The sequence below is a fragment of the Solenopsis invicta genome, chromosome 16, assembly GCF_016802725.1.
Source record: "Solenopsis invicta isolate M01_SB chromosome 16, UNIL_Sinv_3.0, whole genome shotgun sequence".
Lineage (NCBI taxonomy): Eukaryota > Metazoa > Arthropoda > Insecta > Hymenoptera > Formicidae > Solenopsis > Solenopsis invicta.
Genome location: NC_052679.1, coordinates 2,168,103 through 2,188,766, shown reverse-complemented (window position 1 = coordinate 2,188,766; position 20,664 = coordinate 2,168,103). Strand labels below are relative to the sequence as shown.

The 20,664-nt window shown below is 35.6% G+C and overlaps 1 protein-coding gene and 2 long non-coding RNA genes across 7 annotated transcripts in view; 1 reads left to right on the top strand and 2 right to left on the bottom strand.

Annotated features, from left to right (window-relative positions):
* The window catches only part of LOC105202395 (kinesin-like protein KIF2A), a 41,985-nt gene that overhangs the window by 20,469 nt on the left and 852 nt on the right, over window positions 1-20,664 (bottom strand). Inside the window, exon 1 of one of the 5 annotated variants that reach the window (XM_026131946.2) lies at window positions 2,506-3,390. The exons of 3 other annotated variants lie outside the window; for them this stretch is intronic. The gene's annotated coding sequence lies outside the window, so the exon portion shown is untranslated. Of the gene's footprint in view, window positions 1-2,505; window positions 3,391-20,664 lie in introns of those variants that run through there. One more of the 5 variants, XM_039459159.1, reaches the window with a different exon arrangement.
* Window positions 150-3,297, top strand: LOC113003248. Its single transcript, XR_003268354.2, has 2 exons — window positions 150-442; window positions 959-3,297. It is a non-coding gene; the product is annotated as an uncharacterized LOC113003248 (long non-coding RNA).
* On the bottom strand, window positions 3,676-20,658 carry LOC120359832. The gene is made up of 2 exons (XR_005576624.1): window positions 8,913-20,658; window positions 3,676-8,778 (listed from the first exon to the last, which is right to left on the bottom strand). It is a non-coding gene; the product is annotated as an uncharacterized LOC120359832 (long non-coding RNA).

The following is a 20,664-nucleotide window of genomic DNA, read 5'->3' as shown; positions in this document are numbered from 1 at the left end:
ATACCGTCAACTTATATCCAAAGAATTACATTCTAAATAATATTATTCAGACATGTGAAATATTAGTATAATTTATTTTTAAACTTAGACAGTATCTTTTTTATCAAGGAAATGATGTTAAAATAAATACAATTATTTGAAAACAACTTTTTTCCAGCGTAGGTCGTCAAATAATATTATTTCAAGTCGAGACGCAGAAGATATCAAGAATCCTAGCTTCGAAGGAGAAATATATCTCGAGTCGCTTGATCGATCACCGACGATCTTCCATACGGATGTATGTGACACAAGGTTTATCTAACGTTCGCGATATGTGACTCGAAGCTCCTGGTGCGTGACCACACGGTACCAGCCCATATTTATTTACAGTATACTCGGAAGTCGAGCCTTTCCTACACAGACGGCTGTTGCATCGCGGAAATGCATCGTATCCCTTCGACAGGTACGAGCGCCACAAATATATCCATGTCTCTCTCTTTCTCTGTCTCTCTTCACATCATTAAAAAAAACACACATTTTTAATCTTTAACGTCGCCCTTTTAACGTTGATGTAAACTAATTGCAATTATTTAAAAAGTTCTTACACCAAATTATTATCTAAATATAATTATAAATATTAAATGTACAAAACTGGTGATTCTTAAAAAAAGTTGATCATTTTTAAGATGAGAGAATCCTAAAGCAAATTACTGTAATTTTTTTATTAGAAGATTACATCTTTGAATTGGCTTTATATTCTTTTACAAAATTAAATTATCATGAAATGACTTTCGCTTGTTTATTTTCGTGTGTACTTTTATTGTATAAAAAATATTAATTTGCAACGTTTTCTCTCTCTCTATGTAAAATCAATTCAAAAATATTTTCTAATAAAATAGTGTCGGTAATTTGCTTTAAGATCCCCTTAAATACTGATTCGCCGATCCTGATTGATGTTAATCAGCTACCTGTTTTCCAGCGCAATAAGCTATGATTTCCATGCATAATGTGGGATCAAGTCGAGACGGAAATAATAGTAGAGATCGGCACGCGTCGCCGTTTCGATTTCCATTCAAATGCATCTCGGTCGCGTCCCGATTAAACGAGGCATTAAAATGCTCGGTTCGGGGGTCCAGCCGTACGGTCTATTGAACATTAAATTTAAGCAGCAGCTTCCTGCGTCGCAGATCCGTCATGTGTAAAGCGTGCGTGGAGAACGTTGCGTTATATCGTCAATGCACAAAGCAGAGATTCTAACAGAGAAATAATTTGTATGCGCGCGCGCGCGCGCGTGTATACATGGACCGATGCTGTTGATCGCGAGCGATCAACTTCCTCGCAAGATCGCCAAGTGAAAAGCAACAAGAAAAGCAATAAGATATCTTGTAAACCTGCAACGCAACGATTAGAAATTAGAAACTAATCCAAGAAAATTGACAATCACCATCGAAAGTAATTTTCAACTTATAAAGAGAGACTCCTGCGAGAACTTGAGGAATGCAATGATCGAGATAAAGAATAAATAGCGAAGCTCTACAGAGCTAAATAGATCTAATAAGAATAATTAATTTATTAAAAAAAAATCAAAATTCCATATGTTGGAAATAAAGATTAATTCCTATTTTCCATATTCAGCATATTCGTGCTGCAAATGCCTCTTCATTCACTGCATAAATTATAAAATTATACTGAAATATATGTACGCCCTACGTATTTTGCGCACGTAAAGTATTAATGGCTTCCGCGCGCATCGAAGCATCGGGCTGCATTTCTAATCGTCATCTCGTCGCGAATTTTTCAGATCATGAGCGCAAGAAGTAGCGACTGGGATCGACTGCAGCCCGTGTGGAATATAGAAAACAGTGTAGAGAATTGAGTCATTAACCCGTGATGTGTAATAAGAGCCCAGTGTGTGAACAAGCGAGCGAACGGGCGAACGAGTGGGCGAGCATGCGAAAAAACGTACGAAGTGAAACGCAAAACGAAATAACGGACATACGAGAGCGGAATGTGTTTTGTAAGAACGAAAACGTTTAGAATGAGACAGCTGAAGTTCGTGAAATGGCGTAAATAACGATGATATAAACTTAAGGGAATCGACATAATAATTTGATACTTTATAATGTTTAGATTTAATACATTCTGTAATTAATTATGCGAAACTTTCGCGTGTTATCAGTGAGATTTTCTATAAATGCATAAATATCAGCATTGAATTAAATTTCAATCTAGTATAAGCACCATAAAGCACGATGAAATTAAACTTAATTTAAATCCAGAATCACTTTTTCATTAATTATGTAATCTGTTATATCTTGTAACCTCAATCTTGTTTCTTTAGCTAGATATCCCATGATGTATAGATATTAGCGTTGAATTATAAATTCGATTTAAATTTAAAATTAGTATAAAATTAAGTTTAATTTAATCTAGAATAACTTTTCCATTGATCATGTAACCTATTAATTATCTTGTAATCTTATTCTTGTTTTATTTTTTTTTAACGAGATTTTCCATAATAAATACCAGCACTGAATTAAATTCAAAGTAAATTGAAATTAAGTTTGATTAAAATCCAGAATCACTTTTTCATCACATAATCTATTAATTATCTTGTAATCTTGTGTCGAGTAAAGCTGTCAAGTTTTCAGATCAGCTGCTTTGCAACATCGCCATTTTCTCCAACACCATTCACGATACACGGATGTTTGAACACGATGCATCTGGAGTACACCAAGAATTAGTGCGATTCCGTGTTGTGGCATTCACGACGCAGAAGGTACCAATGTAGTCGCGCGTGGGTGGAAGGAAGGAAAACGACGTAGTCGTTCTTTAGTTCCCGACGACGACACGAAAGACCGCCACTTTGCAGCAGAACTCGAGCCTGTTACCGACCAGCTGTGGCCCGGGCTCGAATACGAAGTTCTATAGCCGAGTTGCTAACGGCACCAGCACTGGAACAGCTGGGATACACTGTTCGACAAGGTTGAGCTAGGTAACGTTGCCCCGGAACATTGCATATGTATATTACACTGTAACACGCACGCCTGCGTACAGCACATCGTTGCTGCGAAGATGCCAATAAAGAGGAAGAGGAGGAGGAGGACGGCGAATTGAGTCCTCCATGGATCAGCTAGATAGATTGCTCCGTGACTTCGCACTTATATAAATTTAAAATCGTACAGTTATCAGCGAACAGATCGGCAAGTCTTAATCGTCAAGACACGTCGACCGTTTCGCATAAATTAAATTACAGAAGTAATTAGGATGTAAAACACAATTTGATACGATTCTAAATAAATGGCATAAAGAAATCAACTTTCTTTTAAAATTTCTTTTAAGAATTATTTGAGGTCGATATATGTACAGAAAAGTTTTTCCTTGTTCAAATAAATATATTTATTTTTTAACATCATTTTCTAGATTTAAATAAATATTACCTGATATAAAATAATTTATTTATAAACTAGGAAAATATTTTTTTTAATCAAGGAAATTCTATTAAAATAAATGTATTTATTTTAATATAATTTCATCGATTTAAATAAATATTACCTGGTATAAAATAATTTGTTTATAAACTCGGAAAATATTTTTTAATCGAGAAAATTATGTTAAAATAAATATATTTATTTGAAAATTAAAAAATTGATTTTCTTCAGTGTATAATAATTCGTGTTAGACTTGATTCTTTGCTGATGAAGAAAAATCTCGCGATATTGCGTTTAACACACAATTAACATCAAATAATAGACTTGATTATTCTCGTTGAATACATGCCGACGCCTTTGCGCGTCACACTATATGTGACAGCCACAAAAGCGTAAGAGTATTATATCATCCTCCTTCGTGTGCTGGTTTTAAAAATACTCGCGCGTAACTTTGCACGTGAAGACAACACGTGAGAGCTGTTACTATATGTTAGATTAACGCCAATTAGATCTGTTTTGCAATTGAATGCTAATTTGAAATCTATAAAATCCAGTACCTAGAGTTCATTATAAATGCAGCTGGTATCGCTAAAATTACCTGTATTATACCTACAAGAATTAAGAGACCATTTCTCGAAACGGATCCTGAAGCTTAATAATATCCTCATGTCAATTTATTAAAAATATAAAAACACGAGACTTTAAGGCCTGTGTCAATCTCATAGGGATTCTTGGTGCCAAATAATATTTTAATTTTTCATTTTTACAATTTATATTAATATTACTATTCCGGCTTTATGACTATGTTTCAAGTCCGACGAATATGCTGCGCGCAATTTGAGTTGAAAATTGTAAAAATTAAAAATTAAAAAATTATTATTCGGCACCAAGAACCATTATGACTGATACAGGCCTTCTAGTCTCGTATTTTTAATTTCGTCAGTCCGATATAATAGATTATTGTTTATTAAATATATTTTTTTATAGACTGTGTGTCGGTATGATTTGTCGGAAATGCAACCGTAAACTGAAGCTAAAAATAACATCTCTATAAATTAACTTGATCGTCAAATTTTTATAACAACACTACACTGAGAAAAAAGTTGTTAAATTAAGTGAATTTTTCGGCTTGATTCAATTTTTTCAGTTCAAGTATTTATGAATTTAATTCAAATACATAAAATATTTGAACTGTAATTTAAGCATTCACATATTTAACTTGAAGACATAAATACTTGAATTAAAGAAATTTAATTAAATTAAAAAGTTTAGTCAAGTTAATAACTTTTTTTTTCAATGTATAAACATCTTAAAAAAACTGTAAAAAACTTAATGCGAAAAATATCATCACGACCAGAGTTTCTTTCATAATAAATTTTTTAGTTTTTCGAGAACCTTTGCATTGTTACAAAAATTTGACGATCAAATTCTATAGAATTAAAAAATTTATTTAATACCTAATTAATATTAAAATATTAAAGCACCAAGGTCCGCTTCGACGGTGAAATAGTACTTCCTCTTAATTCTTACGTTATCCGTATATCGGTTTAATATTCAACTTATTATTATTTATATTATGTACGAAATAACCGTAAAGTAACAGTGTTATTTGTACAGAGATAGCAAATCGCAGATAGCGCCCGTATATGGTAATTAGAAGTTTATCTACGCGATGAACGTTGCCTCGTATAACTGTGAAGTAATTATCGCGTCTTTCAGCAATACTTCTCGAGACTTGTAATATATATTGCGTTTAAAATAATTTTCGTATTCTATAGAGGTACTGCCGTCTATGTCGAACGATGTCCCACGTTCCTCGTAAAATTGATAAAGACAGGCTATCGGAACGAGCATACCTTGGCGAAACGCCAATACTGTCGTCCTTCTCACGTTACTTGCGGTGATCTATGACAAATGATCTTTGGCATATTCTAACCCTATAATGTCTCTAGCAATTTTCTTTGAGTGTTCCATCCGTCGCACGGGGTGACTCTATTCATGGCATAGAGACATTGTATCCCGCGGGATGAGATAAGGAAAACGCTTAGCACGCGAATGCCACGTTTAATCTCGCATTAAACTTTGCCTCCCAGTTCAACAAAGTCGTAATAAAGTTTCCTCTTAATAGAATCACTGTGATAAAAAGTCAGTAAAATCGCAATTCACGTTCGACTAAAGTCCGAGGGAAAAATCGAACGAGATCCGAGGCGAGGTGAAGCGATGCCGGTCGACGGTTATCCGTTACGGAGAATTTCCCGTTCGGTAAAATTGCAGTTCGCTGAAAATCGATGCGCGCGATATAAACGAGAGAGGATCGATACACACGCCTGCCTTTTGCTATTTACCGGCAGTGATGTCACGCGAGCGTGCGCGTTTTATACTGTTTTAATCATCCGTGAACGACAACGACGACAGATTGACGTTCCGCTTCCTCCTCCCGGTTGCTCTCCGGTCGGCGATGAGAATGGCGGAAAAAGATGGTCGGTGATACACCATTGTGCGGCGCCTCCGATTTACTTTCTATCGCAGCTCGCGGTCGCTCCAGTTTTATTTCGCGAAACACGGTATACCGTGGGACGACTTGAGAATACGTAACGCGAAACGCAAACATTTTCCTCGCTAATAATCTTCCCTCTTCGGGCACTAATGTCCACTTCTATCGACATCAATTAACTTCAATCTCGATTTTAAATTTAACTCTTCACCTCTTTTTAGTTTTAAGAATCAGAAAAAAAACAAAAGAGTCTTAACTTATTTTTCATTTTTTTTAGTCTTAATAATTAAAAAAAAATAAAAAGTTATAAATCGAGATTAAAGTTAATCTACGTTGGTAGATTAACAAGAGAACATAAAGAGATCGATATACCTAAGTGTGGGCGCATAAGATTGACTTAAGCGAATGGAAAGGCGAAACGAAATCGTATCTTATACTAAATCCTACTAAAGTTTCAAATTATTAAAATACGAATCTATAAATTCGACAGTACGAGTGAGATACAATATCGTATAATAGACCTTAGATAAAATTCTCACGTAAAAGTAAATTTATGCACAAATATATTATAAACATTATGACACTACAAAATACAATAGATAAGCCAAAAATTCAAGAAAAATAAGAAAACAAAAACAAGAAATGCAATCCTACTCATTACATGTACACTTGTGATGAATAGCCTTCGAAAATATTTAGAAAACACAAAAGATTGCATATCGTTGTATGAAACTTCACTTTAGTCTCAAACATATCTTTTTTTATTCGATCAAAGCGATAAACGCGGATTTTATTAATGCGCGAAGACGATTGTAGCAATGCTGTGGCAAGAAGGGAAAGTGGAATTTGGGCTACACGCAGGAGTGCGCGCGAGCGAATGGATTTCGTGGGGATGCAAGACACTGGAGCACTCGACGGACGGGGACGGCAAATGACGTAAGATAAGATAAGGCAAGGTGAGGTTTAGTGAGAGAGGCTCCTTATGAACGTCCTTATAAGGCTGCGGCGCCCACATGCGTGCGGCTCTCGACGACTCGCGGCGCGCTTTCGGACAAGGACTATACATGTCTCTGCACCTTTTTTTGTCACCGACTATACGGGAGACACGGGAAGGATCTTGTACTTTTAAGCGTGACGCACGCATTCCTGCGTATCTGGATTTTCCATTGCCGTGGAAAGGCATCGAGTTGTATCCAATTTTATGAAAACGTGAAAATATTTTTGTGAAATATAAGTTATTAATTAAATGGAAAAAAAATATGTATTATATATAAATGGAAGTGAATAAAAAATAAATGGAAAATTAAACTTTTACTAAAATGTTCTCGTAATGTTTAATTAATTTTATTGTATTAGCAATTTAAAAATATGAGAACGTTGAAATATAATATTTTATTATAAACAGTTAATAAAACTTATTGTAAAGAAACTTTGATATAATAAAAGATTTTATAATCCGATGTATTTTTCAAGCTAAACTTGCATCATTGTAAGCAATTTAATGTGATAAATTTCCAGTATGACAATTTCAATTTAATAGACAATTTAATATTGGATAATAGTTCGATAACACAGCAGCAGCCAGTAAAATATATCACTAATATAAAAACATTTTACGTTTAATATAAAGAAAAAAATATAATCTTTAAATAAACATACTTATAGTAAGATAACATATTTTCCACGCAAATTTAATTTCATCGAATTCATTGTAATTATATGAAGTGCAAACACACAAATAGTTATTGAAATAAAAATTCTGAAAATTAATTATTGAAATTGAAAAGTTCTTAATTAATTACTTTGCAAGTTTAAAAAATATTTTAGATTTAATGAAGATAATGTGCTTTAATACGTACATATTTAATCGAGTATTTAATTAAAAGACGAAATACACGCTCCTTTTAAATAATTACGAACTTGCCAAACGTAGAGATCTAGATACAAGATTAATCATGGTGACCGGGATATGCCGACAAAATTAGTCATCGATCCTTTTACTCCGATATCTCCGCGTCTGTCGAGGATATCTTCGATATTATTTGTGCGGGCGTTTTCTGTAACGCACAACGGGACTACACGCAGAATGCGTGTCAGCCACTTGTTGCACCGCATTATCACACCGAGTCCAGGTGTAAAACTCGTGTCAATGAGTTATACCTATTTATGCGTCATCAAGTTAAGATTTCGAAAATTAATTTCCAAAATCGAAAAAATATTAGGAGAATATAACTGTTTTTAGGTCATTTTTTAGACACGTGTCTGCAAATTTATAAATATAAACATAAATAAAATGTTAAAATTATTTATAATTTTAAAAGAAAAAATACACACAATAAAAGACTATAGTATAGATAATATTAATATTTTAAATGTCTAATTTATCTATTTTGTATATATAAAATAAGAGAGAGAGAGAATTGCACAATACATTTCTATTTTTCTCTATTTTATTCACTTGCCCTCCCACTTTCTACACAATCACTTCGTCACGTTATACTTGACGTGCGATCGCCGCGCACTTATTATCATCGTTTGGCGCGATGCAATTAATAACGCCGTCGTTGCGGAGCACGTAATTGACGAACGTGCCCCACTTGCTAATCAAACATGCGCGTCCTGTTGCGCGTGGCGCATTACACTCGGTCTTCGATGCGGGCATCTTAAGTGCATCTACTTGAATATCTGTCCACTGTCGCTCACCAAGCTCCAGATACCGCGGCCGAAATAGAGCGCGGACAAAAATAGACGCAAGTTGCGTCCGTGAATGCCCGTTAATGCGCGAGATGAAAGAAATTGCGACGGGACGAGCGCATTAGAACGCCTGACGCCGGTTACTCGAGCAGCCCGGCGAGAACGAACATGTGCACTTCTCTGAAAAGAGATCAAAACCTTCAAACCTCATGGAAAATATCTGAGACTCGAAATTCTCCTTAGCGAGTATCCGTCAACTTGTATTCGACACAAATTAGAAAAGCGACGCGAAATAGAAATTGAAGCAGACACACAAACTATCAGAGATCCACTGACGCATCGAGCCTGAATCGAAGTCTCGTTTGTCCGTTTGCAATGAGTACACGCTGAATCACGCGACAAATGGCAGCCGCTGTTTCTCTTAATGCGCACAAAAAGAGACGCAGCCAATGCGCGTGTTTTCCCGATCGTTAGCAGAATGCACGTGCAATGTCATTTTTTTTTCCAGGTCGCGAAGGCCAGACACTTTAAAATATGGACAATAGTAAACGTCGCGCGTTACGCGGCTAGGCGCAACTCGGCCGCTTGACATTTTGAATGCGAGATGAGCGGAAGAGGCCTTTGTGCATTTCCGAATAATACGGACAATGCGAGTTTAGCTTTCATCGTCGCATCGATTACTCTCAAGTGCTACGTACACCGTCAGAGCTTGAGAACTGAATTGAGATCGTCCTGCAATGTCTTGCAGAAATATAGCGTTAAAATTTTACATGATGGCAGGTGTGTTGAAAAAGAAATAAAGTAATAATTTTACAGCTCGTTCCCCTCTGATATTCAAAGACTGAGGTTTGATAGTAATAATCGAGCTTAGATAGTAAATATCAAGCTTTAGTGAGATAGTTTCACTTAAATATTCAGTTAATATTTAATAATAACCGTTTAGTAACTGATTATTATGTTTGTTTACTATTAATATAATTAATAAATATTACTAAACATTTGATTATATTAATCGAACATTTATTTGAAATTATTTCATCAAAGCTCAATTATTAATAATTATTACCAAATTTTTTTCAGTAAACATGCAAATCTATTTAAAAAAATTTTTTTATTGAAAAAGTAAAATATTTAGTCCGATAAACATTGGAACTAAACATTGGATTGATTCAGCAATTATTTAATTGTACAAAAAAGATATAGTTCATTCATATCACTATAAAAATTTTTTGAATCCAAAATTGACTAAATCAATTCATATTTAATCGAACCGATCAAATCTAAATATTTTTTGACAAATTTTTTTACAGTGTAAGAGCTTACAAAAATATATTCGTGATATCCAAGTACTTTTTACGTATATTTCAAGGATACTCCAAGCTAATTCGTAGATACAAAAAAAAAACTTTAAAACAAATTTCAAAAGCCATTGCTTTCGCTTAATTTAAGGGTAAAAGAGATTAAATGTGATTTCATATGATATAATATCCCTCTCCTGCTATGTTTAGTTCTCGTAACAAAGTTCCCCATTTAGTTCTCGTAACAAAGTAATGATGCAATTGCACTCCAACGACGCGTTTCGCTGATCATGCTGCGTAAAAACTGTTACACGCGAATATGCGTCTCTCTCATTCCCCGTTTCAGAACATTTCTCGCGGAATTCGCGGCGGCCTGCGTTGTACATCGAGGACGATCTGTGCGCGTTATGCGTGAGAGCGCCTTGCGATGCCGTCCGTGAAAAACTCGCGCGGCGTTACGGAAATTGTGTCAGAAATTCTCGGCGAATTAATCGGCCCGCCGGTAAGTTCGCTAACGAACCAAAACGTTCGTTACCGCAGGACTCAATGGCGCCCATTCAGCGCGGTGACGTAATAAATTGGCCGTCAATTGGAGAAGGTCGAATCGAAAAACTTGGCGAGTACATCTGTCAAAGTGCCGGAAATTCCCCGCAACCTCGAATAACTTCTTTAGGAAACGAGCTAAATATGAAGATGTCCGAAACGATCCATGAAGGAGTTACATTCGCACATTCGCACGAGACTCAATTTTATCAGAAAAAAAAGTATTGTAAAACTGAAATATTTAGTTCGACGTGTTCAACTAAATATTGGGATCAATTCAACAATTATTCAGTTGCACAAAAACAAAGATATATTTCATTCAATCATTAAAATGGTTTACAGTAGTACGAATAAAATTCTTTACAATTTTTCTAGAGAGAGGGAGGATCTTATAGATGCTTCGGAAGCATTAATATTAGACTCCGGCTTCATGCTTGCGTTTCAAGTCCGGTGAATATGCGGCACGCAATTCGAATAAGCTGGAGATTGTAAAAATTATTATTCAGCACTAAGAAACATTCTTGCGACTGACGTAGGCCTGCTAACCCGTTTAACATTTTCGTCAGTCCGGATTTAACTTACCGATTGTTTAAAATTTTTTAATCAAGATTTAATTAAACTAATTTAATAATTAATTAAATGTATCGGATTAAATATTTTAATTTTTCGGTAAATTTTCTCTTCAGTGCGTACAATCATGATTAAACTGTGATTGTAAGATATGAAAACGAAGAGGACCTACATGTGATAGATATACACTGCGTAGGAAACAAGGCGGGTGGCGCAGACGTGCGCTCAGGGTGAGCGCAGATAAGCGGTTTCACGATAAGCGGATGATCGATGCGCTTCCGGTAGCGCGAAGTGTTCCACGCTGCAATTATTGATAATTACGCAATGACCGATTTGACGTCTCGAATGCGGCTGGGCAAAAACCTTTAGCACGCATTAACCGCAAACCATGCACGGGCAGTGCACGCGTGTGCGTGTAACCGACTGTTGGCAAACCCTCGCCTTTCTTGGCGACCAGTCTGACTCATTCAACGGCAGAGAGAACGCGTTAATAAAAACCGTGCCGATTGTCTAGATAAAAGAGCAGAGCTGCATTCAGAGCCTGAGAACTCGAAAAGTATCGAAGCGTATCGATATGTGCTGAAGTACCAAGCGCCAAAATCACACACATTCTCGCGTGTAATCTAAGTTATATATAAATATAAATTAGATGCAAACCAAAGTAAGGGAATAATGTCGATAAATAAATAACGAAAGTATCTCTAATTAATCCCATAATTAAATGGCATTTCAATTAATAAAGCATGTACACAGGTATAAGGTTGCAAATGGTGAAGGACAATGACCTCTCTCGATACTTTTGTTCAGGAAAAAATCGAGTGTATAAACAAGCTATCAGTTTACTCTATTTATTAACTACCTCACTAAACTTTATATTATAGACCTCGCTTCTATAAAGATACTTAGAAGCACATAATTTTGATAATTTTTTTTTCTTAATAATTATTCAAGATAAATTATTTAACATTCAATCAAAGTTAGATGGATTAAAGTTTGCGAACTTTTATGTTTTAGCTCAGGAGAATACACAGTGTCGAGTTATGACGAAGTGTAGTAGAGAAAAGAAGATAAAGACTATCATTACATAAATATTGGCTGACTTGGTGTTCCCAGTGTAGGCATAAATTTATACGGAACAAACATCGCGGAACACGCCATTCTCTTTAATTCCAGAGCACTCGACCACGAAAGCTCGCGCTGCTGCGACGCTCGTAATTCAATTTCGATCTGCACACACGGTCGGCCGGAAGTCGATTGGTTCCCATCGCGGAATTTCCTGACTACACGCGATCGCGGCAATACCAGAATACTCGCATCTTAAATTTCACAAACGTGTACGCGGCTAAAAAGACACGCGAATGTGATTCTAAGGCGCCCTTTAACTCTGCAATTGTACCGATTTCTTTTTAAACTTTCATAAACTACAAGAGAAAGAAATTTTCTGACGTGACAAAAGGAATTGAAAAACATCACAAGAATTACTATAAATTGTCCTAATTTACATAACACGATAAAGACCAAAATGAATGAATAAATGAATGAATGAATGAATAAATTTCAGACTATTATAGAGAATATTAGAATTCATAGCCTACTTTCGCTACATTATTCGAAACGCAATTTCGCCTACAGATTCGTTTAAACATCCAAATGTCAATGGAATGCTACTCTAGCGAACAAATACGTAGTAACAAAGCCCGTCTGATGATTTGAATCCCAAGGACGGTGCCTTAGAAATATTCCGCGTTGGCGGACTAATATTGTGCAAAGTGCGCGATGTATGCAGAATGAAATAATCGAAGTCCCCAAGCACGACCGTGTGATGAGCAATACGAATTGTAAGTAGCATCATCGATGAAATAATACGATCGACGTATCTCCTCATTTTCTAAAATTAAAGCCATCCGATAGAACTGACGGGTTTTCTGCAAAAGCCAAACAAGTTCAAAAAATTGAATTTTTAGGAAACAAAAAAATTCTCATCTTTAAACCGTTCATTGTATAAATGTGGTAATTTTTTCCAGGCATACAATAGATGTAAGAGCAAAGTTGTAGATTTAATTAATATTTTGAGAAAAAGTATATTTAAAAAATTAAAAAAATAAAATACAAAACATCTAAACTAGTTTAAGTCTTGCGAGAATTTTATATTTAATATCTATTTATCCTATAATATATTTTACATTTATCTTTTTTTATAACATTAATTATGATAAACGATAAAGAAGAAAGGATTATTTAAAATATACAGTAATAACTATTTTGCTTTTTTTTATAAAATTTTTCAAGTTGTTCTTAACAAACATACTTTTGTATAACAAATATTCAGGATTTAGAAGAATATTTTGAGAAATCTCTCAAGACTCGTTTAGTCAAAAATTTTATATTTACATACTGTTTATTTATATTTCTCGTTTTTTGTTTGATTCTTATATTCAGAATAAAATTCATGATGTGATAAAGAATGATTTGGCGCCAAGACTCAGATTTAAAATAATGGACTTAGTTTTTGCAGAAAACCCTTCAATTATATACGTAAGATAAACAAATCTATTTTTTATTAAATATTAAACATTAATTACAATATTAGTTTTTAATCCTATCATACGTGTTCGAATAAATGGATAAAAAAATTTCGATCTTAAATTTAGGTAAACTTCAGATCTACTTTAACAAGATCATTAAATTTTTCCGGTGAGAAACTTGAAGTAGCTAACGCTAAAAAATGATTAAAGTTAAAAAGTTACACGATAATACATGTAGACTTCCTATTTTCACGAAGAAAAATTGACTGTAAATTCGTTACGGAACACGACACTCTTCCAAACTTCTCCAAGTTATTCGGGCGAAATTCAAGGATAGATAGCCGGCGTCTTGGCGAGTTTCGCATCCGAAAATCAGCATCTGTCGGGCGATTAATAATATCCAAGAGCACCGCGGCGCGAAACAAGTGCCACGCAAATTTGCTTGCATTTGCGAAAAGCGAGCCTCTCGAGAGCCGCGCTATATATATTGTGTGGGAGGCTGTCCAACGAAGCACCCATTGCTAATATCGATCGCACCGCATTTGCAACATATACGTGAATGACTGAAGTGTCCGAGGTGTCCGAGGGGAGGTGGTCTGATTCACGCGATCATATTTCTGGCGAGCCAGGTGCGCGCCACGAAAACGCTATGACTCGTTCACATACGTGACACGGCGAAAACTCGAGTACAAAATTTTGCAACGCGATAAGCTCTGCGCGTTTGCCGGATTACGGATTGAAAAAGTTTCAGTCTCGTCGAGGGAGACTCGGGAGGGATCAGCGAATCTCCCGTATATATCCGCGAATCTCTCGCTTGCGGATATAAATGCTCCTTCCCGTTTCAGAAAGCTGTAATGTTTAGTGACGATGACAGCTTTGAGATTATTTATACGATAGCTCCGAGCAACGTGAGAATAACGATAATTTAAGATAACGCGTGTAATCCTCGACGGAATGTTCCGCTCCCGGTTAACCCTTCGTAATAAATGCTACTGGAGAGGTAAAATAATGCTGAATAACATGCGTCGGCACAAACTCTCGCCAAACAGGAAAATATTTCGTATTCTCGTGCGTATTTCTTTCTAAAGTTATTTAAAAAAATGTCAGAATTTACAGTTATCAAAATCTTTCTCGCGGCGCGGGTCAGGAATCATTCACGTCGCAACGGTTGAGAAACACTGCGCAAAAAGAATTAACGCTCGAAAGCGCAATGATATTTCTTCTCATGCATGCCGCAACATAAAGTGGTTAACAATAAAGCAATTCCCGCGCGGTCTTTAAGAACCTCTGCGAATTATGAATGCCCCGGTAAGCATTCAACGAACGAAGTGCAGGCTTCACGTCTGCCACCCACACGCTACGAATACATGGAATAATTAATAAAATTTTGTGCTGAACGGTGAATTATGCCAACATCTGCGAGATTAAATTCCAATTAATAAATCTATAGAGGTCACCTCTCACCGCGCGACTGTAGACCTCTTCCAAACAACATAAATATAGAGAGAATGATAAATCAAATTTCGTACTTTATGAAGATTTGTTGTGCTCTGCAAAAGCCAGTCCCTTGTATCTCGACCACGTAAATATCGAATTATAATAAAAGCTGTAAAATAAACATCAGGGAATTCGTGAATATATGAAAGACAATTTGAAAGTTCCATCCTTTACAATTCGTATAAATTAGAAATTTTTTTATAAGTAAAAATATAATTTTTTTCACTATTATTATTAATAAAAAAAATATATATTTCTTCGTCTTGTCTAATAAAAAAAATTGTTACATTATCCATTTGTACATCAAGAATTTCAAAATGCATTTTCATTTTGTAAGAAAAATTTATGTTCTACTCTGGGGAAATATATGTATGTAGACTGCAGTCTTGCACATAAAAACATAAGAAAATTCACGACAGATAATTTGAAAGCTCCATCCTTTACATAAATTACAATTTCTCATACGTAAAAAAATGTAATCTTTTACCATTATTACCAATAAAAATATGTAATTTTTTCTCCCTGTTTTAACAAATAAAAAATCGTTGTAATATCCATTAGTACACCAAGAATTTCAAAACCCATTTCCATTTTGTAAGAAAAAAAAAAAAAAAATATTCGACTCTGGGGAAATATATGTATATAGACTGCACATATCCGAGTTTAAAAGTCTTTCGCGAATTATGAATGCCCTGATAAGCATTCACGAGAGCTCGACTCGGCGAGCGGCCGCTGCCTAGTTCATTTACGCGAAATATTTTCGCATGGCTCGAAAAGTGAGTATTGTGTCTGGCGGTCGTGTGTTCCGCCGGATCAATTATGCCAGTCTCCCCTAACACACGTCGCTCGCCCGCCAGCTCGCTCGCTCACTCGCTCGCTCGTTTGTTCGTTCGTTCGTTCGTTCCTACCGCAATGTGCCGTCTCGCGAACGAACGTAACGGTGAGCAGCCGGCGAGTGTGCATCCGAAGTGCAGACTGCACCGAGCGAAAACTTCGTGCCCGGCCTCGTCTATAGTTGATGAAACCCCTGGCGTGGTCGTGCTCGTATGCTGAATTAAATATCGAAAGATATATCCACCCAATGCGCTCCTATCTCTCTCTCCAGGACTCCTCCGAGGAATGGACTTTTCCTGACCGAACTTCTGAGGACTTACACACAGACCTGGAGATATCTTCAAGAATTTACGAAAATAGAAACGACAGGATAACAATTTTACCGGATAGATTTATAGCAATCGCGTCTTTCCAATAATGAAAGTTTGCTATTTGTTTTTATTCAGTTCTTGCAACTATCTTCTTGGCATGCAAAGGATGCAAAAGGTATTGAAAAAATCTGTCTGCTTAATTAACTGCACAGGAAAAAACTTTTTTGAAAAACTAAAGTCGATGATGTGTTCAACTAAATGCTGAGTTGGTTTAGTTAAGTTTTGATTTAAAAATGTTACTGAATAACATAAATAAAACATGTCTTTTTCGTGCAACTAAATAATTATTGAATCAATTCAGTTTCATTGTTTACTTGAACGTATAATCAGACTAAGTATTTTAGCTTTTCTCCAGTGAAGAAAAAGTTGTCAGCTTCATTAAATGAATTTAGTTCTATATTACTCACATTTATTTAACTTCAATAAATACTTGAACTAAAGAAATCACTACGAACCAAACGTATTCAAACGTGGTCAAATTAACAATTTTGTTCTTCATTGTCGATGAATTATAGTGATATCGATTTATTGGAAAAAAAAAGTCAAAATTGAGGTCAGAATTATAAAAGTGTTTCATGTGCGGTTACATATACAGTAACCTGTAAAGAGTTATACCCGCGTAGAAATCGCAGTTAGCAATCTTCCACTTACATTCCATTGGCAAGTTCTAGCACAGGTACGTGCCGAATAATCGATATCAGGCGCCATGTATAAACAATTGCGAAATCAATAGGCAGCATAGACACATCACTGACGTCAATTTTGGATTCAGTATTTCTACTTTTACGCAAACGAGTACGCCGAATAAGTGCTGGAAGTTCGCGATCACGCGAACGTAAGATTTCATCTTCAATTAACCTTTCAGGCATCGAGAAAGAAAGGAGAGCAAACGCAATCTCGTGCAAATCGCTCTTTCCCTAAATGTTACGTGATTGTAAAACTATTGAGTTATTTAAAATTATCGTCATTATTAACCCCTTTATAGTGTATGTAGTGCGCAGAAAAAAATATGCCACAGAGAAAAAAAAAGTAGTATTGAATCAACAATCACTATTTCATAAATAAAGAAGAATATAAAATCTCGAAAGAAATTTTATAACTTTCAACAAACGTAACTTGCTTACATGAAGACCTACATAAAGATCTTATGTGAAGACTTACATGAAAGTTTGTACGCAAGTTATGTTTGTTTCAGATAATCAAATCCTTTCAAGAAGATTTTATACTTTTGGTTATAAGAGACGATGATTTTTTATTCGATATAATTTTTTTTTTGTGTACCAGTGTGTAATGTAGTATATATGCACATCTAAAAGAAATCGATTTACTTTTCGTGGTTTTTATGAAACTTTGTATTTTTCGGGCTTTGAAGTCGCTGAATCTGAATATAACATCAGAATTCAAAATTCAAAATAGCGGATCAAAATTTGAAAAAGTAATTGGATTTTTATAAAAATGAGTACTTCAAATTGTTAAAATTACTGAATTAAAAATATATCAGAATTTTGTAATCCAAAATAACATATCAAAACTTGTCTTTCTTTAGGATGGTTATTTTTATAAGAATCCAATTATTTTTCCAAACTTCGATCCGCATATTGAATCCGCCAGTTTGAATTTTATTCTAATTCAAACATCATATTTGGATTTAGCGATCTTAAAAATCTCAATACTAAAATCGTAATACGGAAATCTAAGAAACTTTTTTTTCACACAATGATAGCACGAAAATCTTATTTTCGGCAAACTGCAATAGGATTAATTCAAACGCTGATAGGTAAGTTAGAAAAAATCGGATTATACAATCCTTGAAATAGCGAGGAAAAGATATACTAAGCATCCATTTAAAAATTTCTAAACAATCTCGCACAGGCACTTTGCCGATAATCGACCAAACTAATTAACTATTAAGGAGTGCTCGTTCAATTTACCTCGAGAAAAGCTTGGTCGTTCGGCAACAGGTTTTTTTTTTTTTTTCGTTATTTCGCACGTTGGCAAAGAGTAGCTCGGTGCTCTGGAGATTAATTTAAAGCAAACCGCGTTTCGTGACTTCCGCTCTTCGATTACGCTAACGAGAACGCAGCTCCGCTCGGGCACGGGAGGCTCGCGAGATTTTCGGTCTCGTTCTACATGTCGGGAACTACACGCGCGGTGAAAGGAAGTTAACGTCTTGCGACTCGATCGACGGCTTCGAAACATCCGTTATTACGTCCGCTCCTAGGAATTCGGATGGCACGCCGATAGAATAAACTCGGAAGTAATTTCCGCTCGAGAAAGGCGCCTCCCCGATATCGTCAACTCTGATATTTTCGTTCACGCGTATCAGTTGCGTTTCTCAGAAATTAAAGTCGTCCCCGCACACAGTTAATTACACTAATTCAACGTGCAAAACTATTTTTATAAAATTCAAAAATTTGTTATTCTTTTACTTCGATCTAAAGCATCCGCGTAATAAATATTTAATATATTAAATAAAAATATATTCTATGTTAATATATTTTTTTATTTTTATATAGTTAAATGAAGAAACGATCTTTGCTAGCCACAAACCGCAGTTTTAAATCGCGAGAAGAGCAATTTATTTCTTCACTAAGAAAAAAATTACTAAATTTTAATAAATATTTGCTTGAATAGTTGCAATGAAATATTTACTTACGGTACGTAAATATTTATTCAATAAAAAAAAGATAGTTACATTATATCAGTGATTCTTGCTCTAAGTAAATATTTATTTACATTTAGTAAATATTTCATTATAAGTATTCAAACAAATGTTTATTAAAATTTTCTCTTAGTGTAAAAATTTAAAAATAATTATTTTTTATCCCGATATTTTAATCGAGAAACTATATTGAGAAAAAAAAATTATTGAAATAACTAAAACATTTAATTCGATACATTCAACTAAATATTGAGTTGGTTTTGTAAACTCTTGATTAAAAAATCTTAATGATCTAACGTCAATAAAGTACACCTCTTTTTTGTGTAACTAAATAATTGTTGAATCAATGTTTAGTTGAACGTATCGAACTAAATAGTTTTAGTTTTTCAACAAATATTTTTCTCGGCGTTTTTTTCGAATTTTTTCCACTAAAAAAATTTTTAGTATTGTAGCTATAATTGAATGTTAAAATAATTATGATTAGGAGTTCGATTTTATTAACGCTATAATATTAGCAACAATAACAATGTGTCACACTGACAAACAAACGATTACAAATTGCAATTTAAATAACATAATTAATATTTACAATTGATTGCTAAAATAGTTGGTACCAAAAGTGCATATAATCCTCATCTTTATTACTATTATATTACAGCAGTAATAACTATAAAAATGGAGAGCTTCTAACCATAATTTTAACATTCAATTATAATCGCAAATACCAAATACTTTTCTCCCATTGTTCAAGACTCATTTTTCATCTCGACATTAAAATAAATTAAAAAAATCTATCTACTGCAAACTTTCTCGCAGGAGCATAGAACCAGCTGTAGATATTCGTATGTTGTGAACATAGTGCTCTTAAATTATTTACGTCATTGTGAAGAAAAGGCGTTACAAGAGACAGCGAAGAAAGACGGGGGCAGCGAGATCCTGACGAGAGGAAAAAAAAAAGGAAAACAAATATGGCGCGAAGGGGAGAACTCGCGCGAACTGCGGAAGAAAGGTCGTGCTCGTGCACGAAATTTCCCGTATATGGGAACGTGAGTTCGGACCGTTCCGGACACATGGAGGCCGGCCAGCCGGTCGATCTATCGATCGATCCGTGTGGGCCCACGCGTGATCGTCGGTCGGGCCGCGCCGCGTGACAAGCGGTTGCGGAAAAACACGAAGATGCACGAGCGAGATACGAGATACATGAGAGATAGAAGATGATAAAGGAGAAGAGGGAGAAAAGCGGATGAGAGACAATGGGGTGATCAGGAAAAAATAAAGAGATGTCGGGAAGGAATAGAGGGGAGCATGCGAGAGAGAGAGAGAGAGAGAGAGAGAGAGAGAGCAAAGGGCGAGGAGAAAATGAGCGGAAAAGAAAGAAACTAGAGACGTGGATGAACGGTCCTTTGCTAGGAGAGAAGGGAGCGAAAGAGAGAAAAAGAGAGCGACGGAGGAGCACGAGAAAGAGAGAGCGACGAGAGAACTGCACGAGGAGTTACAAGAGACTTCGATAGTGATAAGTACGGAAGAGGCGCGGACGGAGAGAAATGGGGCTAAGGAGAGGCCGAGGATGGGCGAGTGGGAAGACGCAGGAAATTCGCGGTGATGGAATAAAGGAATCAACGCGAGACAGAGAGGCGAGGGAAGAGAGAGACAGAGAGAGAAGGGGGGAGAGAGAAAGAGAGCGAAAGAGCAGAGCAGAGCACAACGGGTTCGGGCAGCGGCGGCTCGCGCGTACAATAATATCTGAGAGGTATTCTCGCACTCAC